Genomic DNA, 8981 nt, shown 5'->3' with positions numbered 1-8981 from the left:
ACCATTAGATGACTTTATTCATGCCTGAAAATCTAAAACTGTCATATTCAGTTAGTCCATTGGTCCATCTTTATTTATTACCTATGTGAATAATTTATATCCTGTTGTTCCACTTATTAGAGCAGTTCAAAATAGATAGCAATAGCAACACAAGAAGAGCAATAAAGCTATCATTAATAATTAAGCAATTGAAATAACTCTCTCTCACACAAACACACATTAAACAATAGATTGTTTAAACAGTTTAAAATACTGAAATTATCTTTTTAAAAAATGGGGAAAATGCTTTTACCCAACTACAAAAATATAGTGACTTTGACATGTTCAATTTCACTCAGTCTTTCAATTATGTGTACAGAGTAATGGCAATTGGACTCAAATTTTCATCACCAAGCAATGTGATCATAAAGAGTGATGTCACATGGCCACATCTCTTAGCAACATCAATTCCTGCACTCCCTAGTTGCTGTTTTTAAGAGTATCCTGCACTCCTGTTAAGTGAAGAAATTACATGGTCACCATTTACAACCACCTGCTGGCTTCTCCATTGACTTTGCATGTAGGAAGCCAGCAAAGTGGGTAATTGTGACCATGTGGCAGTGGGACACTATGATATCAAAATTATGAGCTGGGCACCAAGTACCTGCATCAAGATCATGTGACTTCATGGATGCTGAGACACTTGGAACTTCAAGGACTGGTCGTAAGTATTACTTGTTCAGTACGTTGCAAGTTCGAATGGTCATGGAATGAATAGTCATTGAACAAGAACTACATGCATTTAGATTTATGCCATTTCTTTTCTTTTTGCTACAATATATTTTCTTGTTTTAAACACCACTTTTCCATATTATGTACAATTTACAAATTGCACCATAAAATTAAGGAAACTGAGATTATCCATGAATAATAATAATAATAACAACAACAACAACAACAACAATACTGAATAATTCAGGACATGGCTATCAAACATCAAAAACATCTGCCAGACTACCCCACCTCCTTTACATGGATGATCTGAAGCTGTATGGAAAAACATCATCTGAAATATAATCGCTGCTCAACACTGTCTGTATATATAGCCAAGATATTGTAATGGAGTTTGGCTTGGACAAATGTGCCACACTTACTATCAAACAAGGAAAAATAGTGAAAACTGAAGGAATCAAGATGCCCCACGAAAATAACATTAAGAGTCTGGATGAGGAAGAGTACTACAAATACTTGGGTATCCTTCAAGCTGACAACATCAAGCACACTGAAGTCAAGAAAAAGATTAGAGGTGAATACATCAAGAGAGTGAAGAAGATCTTAAAGTCCAAACTCAATGGAGGAAATACCATAAAGGCAATCAACACCTGGGCAATCCCAGTCATTAGGTACACAGCTGGAATAGTGGACTGGACTCAAGCAGAACTAAAAGCAATGGATAGGCAGACCAGAAAAATAATGACAATGAATCATGCCCTTCATCCACACAGTGACATTGATAGACTTTATCTACCAAGGCAAATAGATGGGCGTGGAATGTTACAAGTACATTAGATGGTTGAAGAAGAAAAAATGGCTTTGGAAGAATATCTGAAGAACAATGATGAAGATGCACTGAAATTAATATATCAGGAAGGCTTACTGACTACTGGAGAGACCAAACTGGCCTACAAGAAAGACCAAATGAAGAACAGAATACAGGCATGGGAAGACAAAGCACTACATGGCCAATACGTTAAAAAAATAGCTGGGAAAGCAGATAATAACAAGACCTGGCAATGGCTAAGAGCAGGAAAATTGAAGAAAGAGACCGAGGGACTAATTCTGGCTGCACAAGACCAAGCCTTAAGGACAAATGCATACAAAGTCAAAATTGAGAAGACAGCAACAGATAGTAAGTGCCGCCTATGCAAAGAAGCTGAAGAAACAGTGGACCACCTGGTAAGCTGTTGCAAGAAGATTGCACAGACTGACTACAAGCAGCATGACAAAGTAGCAACAATGGTTCATTGGAAGATCTGCAAAAAATATCATTTGCCTGTAAGCAAAAACTGGTGGGATCATAAAATAGAGAAAGTCATAGAAAATGATAAAATTAAACTGCTCTGGGACTTCAGAATTCAAACAGACAAGCACCTGCAACATAACACCCCAGACTTAACAATTGTCGATAAGAAAGACAAAAAAGTCTGGATAGTGGACGTGGCAGTGCCTGGAGACAGCAGAATAGAAGAGAAAGAACTGGAGAAGATAACAAAATACAAAGACCTACAAATAGAAATAGAAAGACTGTGGCAAAAGCAAGCAAGGGTAGTACCAATAGTAATAGGCTCCTTGGGTGCAATCCCAAAACAACTGGAGCACCACTTGAACACCATTGGCATTGACAAATTCGCTATTAGTCAATTGCAAATGGCGGCCTTACTAGGAACTGCTTCCATCCTGCGACGATATCTGTAATACCATCAAACATCCACATCTGCCTATCCCAGGTCCTGGGTAAGGACTCGATAGGTAGACAAAATGCCAAATCCAGTCTGAACATCTGGCTGACTGTGCGATGATTAATAATAATAATAATAAATAATAATAATAATAATAATAATAATAATAAAAGTTGGAAGGGACCTTGGAGATTATCTAGTCCAACCCCCTGCTCAGGCAGGAAACTCTATACCATTTCGGACAAATGGCTGTCCAATCTCTTCTTAAAAACTTCCAGTGTTGGAGCATTCACTACTTCTGGAGGCAGGTTGTTCCACTGGTTAATTGTTCTAACTGTCAGGAAATTTCTCCTTAGTTCTAGGTTGCTTCTCTCCTTGATTAGTTCCCATCTGTTACTTCTTGTCCTGCCTTCAGGTGCCTTGGAAAATAGCTTGACTCCCTCTTCTTTGTGGCAGCCCATGAGATATTGGAACACTGCTATCATGTCCCCCTCATCCTTCTCTTCATTAAACTAGTCATACTCAATTCAAGCAACCTTTCCTTATATGCATTAGCCTCCAGTCCCCTAATCACCTTTGTTGCTCTTCGTAGTCTTTATAGAGTCTCAACATCTTTTTTACATCATGTTGACAAAAACTTGAATTGCATGGCAATTCAAGAAATATACATCATTTACACTTAGCATCAGAAATAAAAATACAAATGACTCTCCTGCAGAACAAAATTGCCCACTTTGGTGTACTTACATGATTAACCTTATATTAATGAATATCAATATTAATTGCAGATAATTATTGCAATCAAAATGGCATGTGCCACTTAGGACCTATTACACAAATGACAAGGATGCTTTTAATATTACATCAAATGCAAAATTATAACCTAGTACAATCTAGTAGAAAAATTCCGTGGCTACAGACCCTACACATGAACACCTTATAACAGTTTTAGGCCTCATTAGAAATTAACCAAATGCATTTTTAAGGAAAATCTTGTAAAGTGCACTCTTGTAATAATATTACCAAAGAAAATATTAATTCAGACAATAAAAAAGCACTTTATTGTGTACAGGTAAAAATTCAGTTTTTCAGTTTTCATCCGGCTTATTGCTGCCTCTACATGCTAGCTCAAATGGACACCTAGCAAAAATATGAGAAAACATTGAGTAGAATGAAAATGAAATGATGGATAAGGTATAATTACCCAGTGAGTATTTTGCATCATGTTGACAAAGCACATAAGGTCATAATATTTTTCTGGGAATTGATATAAAGACTGAATAATAACAAAGCCTAATATTGCTTTGTCTAATTGCAAGGAATCTCCAAAATCTTTATAAAACAAGAATATAAGAATAGTATCAAGAACAACCTAACAAAGAGCTTGACTAATTTTAAACAAAAATATAGTTCAGTTAATAAAAGATCAAACTCATATTTATGTAAGAATAGAACTGGGATTATTTAACATGTACTAGTTTTATATATGTGTTCTTTCTGATTCTCCAAATCTTTTAAACAGATCATGTTGTGATCATAATACAGATTAGCTCTCTGCAAGCTATGAGAAAATATATTGTGATGTTTTCAAATTACAATTGTATATTATCTCATACATATGATGTTATCATACAATCATATTTCAAGATGTCAAGAATATGCTTTAGACTGATAACTGGTAGAGATTTTTTATTCTCTGCTCTTCAATTTAACTTTGTAATCCACAAATCATTTTTTGTATTATTACAGACAGATAATATATGAATTCAACAAAGATTATTTCAATAATGTAATCATAGACTGCTTCTGTAGCAAGAACTCAAATATTCTTGGAAGTTACTAGTTTTAGAATATTGTGATATGATATGGTGATAGCTGTTATTTCTTTAGGGATCTAAACTCATAATGAAGAAAAAAGGATGATATGAAATGTACAATCCTCTTTTATTCCTTGGTAATTTAAATAGCAAGAACTATAAGAACTATAATTTTTATAGCAAGAGTTCTCTTTTTGCTATCACATCTCTCTTTTGTGAAATTTTAATATATATATACTTCCACTAAAAATGCAAATACTAAAATAAATACAAATGAAAAATGAAAACAATACAATGAAACTTTGCAAAATATGGATTTATCGTAACAATGTAACTAAAAGTTCTTGATATCTCCCCTGGACTTTCTCTGCACCGTCACATAGTTTTGTAGTACCCTGTTTTGTAGTAAACAAGAAATGCTCTTTGGGGTTCCCACAATACATAGAACTCTCAATTCTCAACTGCAAAAGTAGGAGAAATATGCTTTTTACCTTTTGTTTACCTATAGTACATACTACTTTTTTAAAAAAATATCTTCTATTGAAACCTAAACAACAATGAATCTGAGAATGAGTTTATTGGATTTGCCGATCCACAGTTATCACAGCCCTGAGAGAGAGATCTGAATCCCACAGAGTATTTGATTTTAAAGGTCTAAATTCTTGGTGGATGGAACTTATCTATTAAACTTTATCACAGCCTTATAGACATTGCAAAAAGAGCTTCAAACTGCCTAGAGCTGTTTTAAATGTACCAGGGTTTTAAAAGGTGTTTTTTTTCTTGCTGTATATTTTAAATAAAGATCTTGGAATGAAAATATACAGATTGGAAATTTATCCCCAGAAGGAGACTGCTAAATGGAATGCACTCTGTGTGGGCTGGGCTGGGCTTTCTATCAAAGGGAAAAATGTTTCAGAATAGGCAAAGGCATGCCTTGGGCACCTGTTGGCAAGTACTTAAACCAAATGCATCTTTTCTCAGGGTCACACTGCAGGAAAAATCACAGCTGCTTTAAGGAGTATTCCATAGGCTCTGAATCACCTTTTCCCTTCAAATCCTAAGTGCTGAATTCGGTACACAAATCCCTTGTCAGGCTGAAAGACTAGAAATCTAGATATAATGGAATAGATATTTGACATGGGAGTTAACATGTTTTGAAATATTATAAGGTTACTGGAAAAATACTTCAGAAAGGAGAAATCTTTTGCTTAAGAATCTGTTCTCAATGCAAGTTAATGGGGGTCTGAGGAATCAATGTGAAGGCTTTTAAAAAGCCGCTATAAAATTAGGGGAGCAGCTGTTCATCTTTGTTCTAAATATTTAAAAATAACAGGCAGCCTTTTCTGTCCCAATATATATGTTGCAAGAAGCAGGAGGCATAGAGAATGGATAAAGTATACTCCATTTCAGCATTTTGAAAGGGAAAATATATCCCAGATTAGATCACAACTAGACTGATTTTAAAAGGCATCCTTCCTGGGTTAGTAAATTGCATTTTGAAAATCACATTCCAGAATATCATAGTTCAGAAGAGGAGAGATAAAAAGTAGTACAGTTGTGTGGAAGCAAATATAAAACATGACTGAGGTTCAATATCAAAGACTATTTCTTAATTGTGACCACAAGAAAATAGCCTTAAGAATAAAGAGTCAAGAAAGAGCTAATTCCCATTCTTGAACTATGGAGCAGCTTCAAGTTGCACTTCATTTAGCCAATATCTGATTGATGGTAGGATTCCAGATTATCACAGAATTTTCTTTGTTATTATCTGCTAGCTGAGTACTTCAAAACAACAACTTGAAAAGCTACAGATGGAGTCTGGAATCTTATCTATGTCAAGCATGAGGTCAGCTACTGAGTGATAACACATTCTTATTTCCCTACTCAATACTTTTGCCTTTTCAGGCATTGCTAAAATTTCCAGTGATTCTCTCCTATTTTTATCTTTTTCTTCCATTCATGATGTTACATGTACACACTGCTATGAATCTGCCTTGCTTTATTTTATAATAGCTATATCTCCCCTTGCTTCCAATTCTAAATGTCTTGCTATATTTGTGAGCACTCCCAATAACAATATGGAGAACCAGGAGAGGAATGGAGAACAGGACGATGAGTTAATTAAGCTGATCTAAACAACCCAGATGGAAAGTGGTATCTTCAAAGTTCAAATTAATTTTTTTTTTGCAAATTAAAAATGTCTTCCTCTCTAGAAACAAATGAATCAGATCTATCTCTCTAACAATGTCAGGGAAAGCAAATGAATATATTACTTTTCTGTTGTATTGTTGTACTACAAAAATATTTAGCTTTAAGTTTGATGGTGGTGATACCAGAATAGCAAAGGCTAACAAAGATATATTTTGAGGGCCCTATATGCAGTTCTAACAATTTCACCCCATTTTCCCACTTTCCTCCTACTGGCACTCTTCTCCATTATCCTTTCTCCTTTTACCACACTATAATAATAGCACTTTTTAATTTTTTCTGTTTAAAACGTGAACTTTTTTAAGTTTTGGAAGTTCTATGAGCAACCTTACAGCTAGTCTTGCAATCTATATTTATTCAGCAAGCCCTAAAGGAGGCACAGATGGAAAAGGTGAAATAAGGGAACAGGAAGGAATATCGGCTATTTTTACAATATCAGATTTATCCAATGCAAGAACTGGGCTCATATATGTATGCATAAATCTATACCTGTCATAAAACAACCTGGGTTGCAATACAAAGTGAAAAAAAAGTCAAGTGATTCTCCACTCCACTGAATAAACTCATCTATGTATCTATGCATATACTATATACCAGCCATAAACCACAAAAAGGAGCAAAGATGGGCTAAATAAAACAATTGAATTAAAAACTATTGATTAAAGTTAATTGGCTTTACAATAAACTGACCAGATTATAACATTAACCCACTTCTCACCTCCTAATATTTATTTATTTGTTTGTTTATTTATGAGACTTATATACTTCTTCCTTCCTTCCTCAGAAATAGAGGAAAAAACAGTTAGGATGGCAATGAATGGAAAGTTGCATTAAGAAAAGACAGAAACAGGAAAAAAATGAATCCCATCTTTTGTGAGCAAGAAAAGAGAACAGAAGGAACAAAAAGGTAAAAGCTGCCATGGGTACCACATAAAGGTTAAAAATGCAAATAGCAGGAATGAGTCCTTTTTCCCCTTGTCTGACTACTGTGATTTATAGACATCCATGTCTATAAATTCAGAGATGTCCATGTGAAGATGAGAAGACATTCATAAGAGGTCTCTAGCTATTTGCTTATTTATCACAGCATATTGTTTTCTCACAATGTAAGATAACCCCCCTTTCCGTCCTTGCCCCATAGTGAACAGACACTGTAGCTATTAGAAAGAAACTGATATTCATGCTGAAGTACAACACGTTCATGCACTCATAGCAATTGGTGCAAATATGTGGTGCAGCTGGGTCATACTTTGTAACCTCAATGATATATGCAAACTATAAGCTTCCATTCTTTATTTATATTTTTATTCATGTCTCTTAGTCAGAACCAATACTGTGTTTTCTCATTAGTTAGCCTACCTATGAATAATTTGGTTTTATTATTTTAAATTTTATTCTTCCTTGACATGGCAACTAAATATATGCAACTAAATCATTACTATTTACAGCTAAACAAAAGAATGGTAGTTATATTTAGAAGGACATCTTGTAATGGTAGCTACAAAGTATGCAATATTTCCTTCCTAAGGTATCTAATCCAAAAATACAATCATTTCACCCATGAGGGATAATCCTTGAAAAAAGGAGGAGAATAATGTACTACTATATCTCATCCCACAGATGTCAACAACAGCAGTGAATACCTCAACTGGGGTCTGACTTATTGCACAGAAGCCTAGCAGCATGCAAAGAGCTGAAAGCAAATGAGTACAGGATTTAAAAAGCATTCTTAGAATCCGCTAAGAAGATAGTGACAAAAAAAAACCCAATTATGAATCATAAGACAAAATTGATCATACAGCTGTCATATCCATAACCATATTTTGCAGACTGCTTCATTAGAAAGAAACTAATAAATATTGGGGAACCTGTGTTTCTGGGTTATCCACATTCATTCTGTACTGGAGAACAATACCTTATGTGCCTAATCACAACCAAATAAAGTATTCAATTCAATTCAATAACTAATTGATCAAAAGAAATATATTTTACAGAAAGAGTCAAATTATCAACATTTACAGCTTGTTCAAGCTTTTGTAGTTTACTATAGTGGTTTATAATTCATAGGTAGATAGCATAGGAAGGAGGGCAGCTGAGCCTGCTGTGGTGCATTCCAAGGGAATGATTAAAGTTAAGAGTTTTTTTTAAAAAAATTACTTTTTTATTATTATTTTATTTATTGGTTTCATTGTTGCTGTGACAAATCCAGAGTTGCTTAAGATGGGCAGTCATATAAATATTTTCAATAATAAATAAATTTAAATGGAACATAAATAAAAATAGTAATATTACAACTTACTGTAGATTCCTGAGACCTTTGAAAATTTATCTCTTGAGCCCTAAGCCCTTTAGTTAACACATGAATTTGCTTTACATCTAATTCAGTTGTATGTTTATAGAAATAATGGTCTCATAAAATTTAACCATCCAAAATTTGATTTTGGATGTAATGTACCAGCATGTGTAAAACAAATCAGCCCTTCCTAAATATTCCTAATAATATATTTTTTTTAAAAAT

The 8981-nt window shown here is 34.3% G+C and overlaps 1 long non-coding RNA gene across 1 annotated transcript; it reads left to right on the top strand.

Moving 5' to 3' along the window:
- Positions 1-506: 506 nt before the first annotated feature.
- On the top strand, positions 507-8266 carry LOC120308517. The gene is made up of 3 exons (XR_005556862.1): positions 507-703; positions 7248-7370; positions 8084-8266. It is a non-coding gene; the product is annotated as an uncharacterized LOC120308517 (long non-coding RNA).
- Positions 8267-8981: the final 715 nt, after the last annotated feature.

The sequence above is a fragment of the Crotalus tigris genome, unplaced genomic scaffold (assembly GCF_016545835.1).
Source record: "Crotalus tigris isolate CLP2741 ecotype Arizona unplaced genomic scaffold, ASM1654583v1 scf7180000017933.3771270, whole genome shotgun sequence".
Classification (NCBI taxonomy): Eukaryota; Metazoa; Chordata; class Lepidosauria; order Squamata; family Viperidae; genus Crotalus; species Crotalus tigris.
This window is presented reverse-complemented; position numbering and strand designations above follow the sequence as displayed.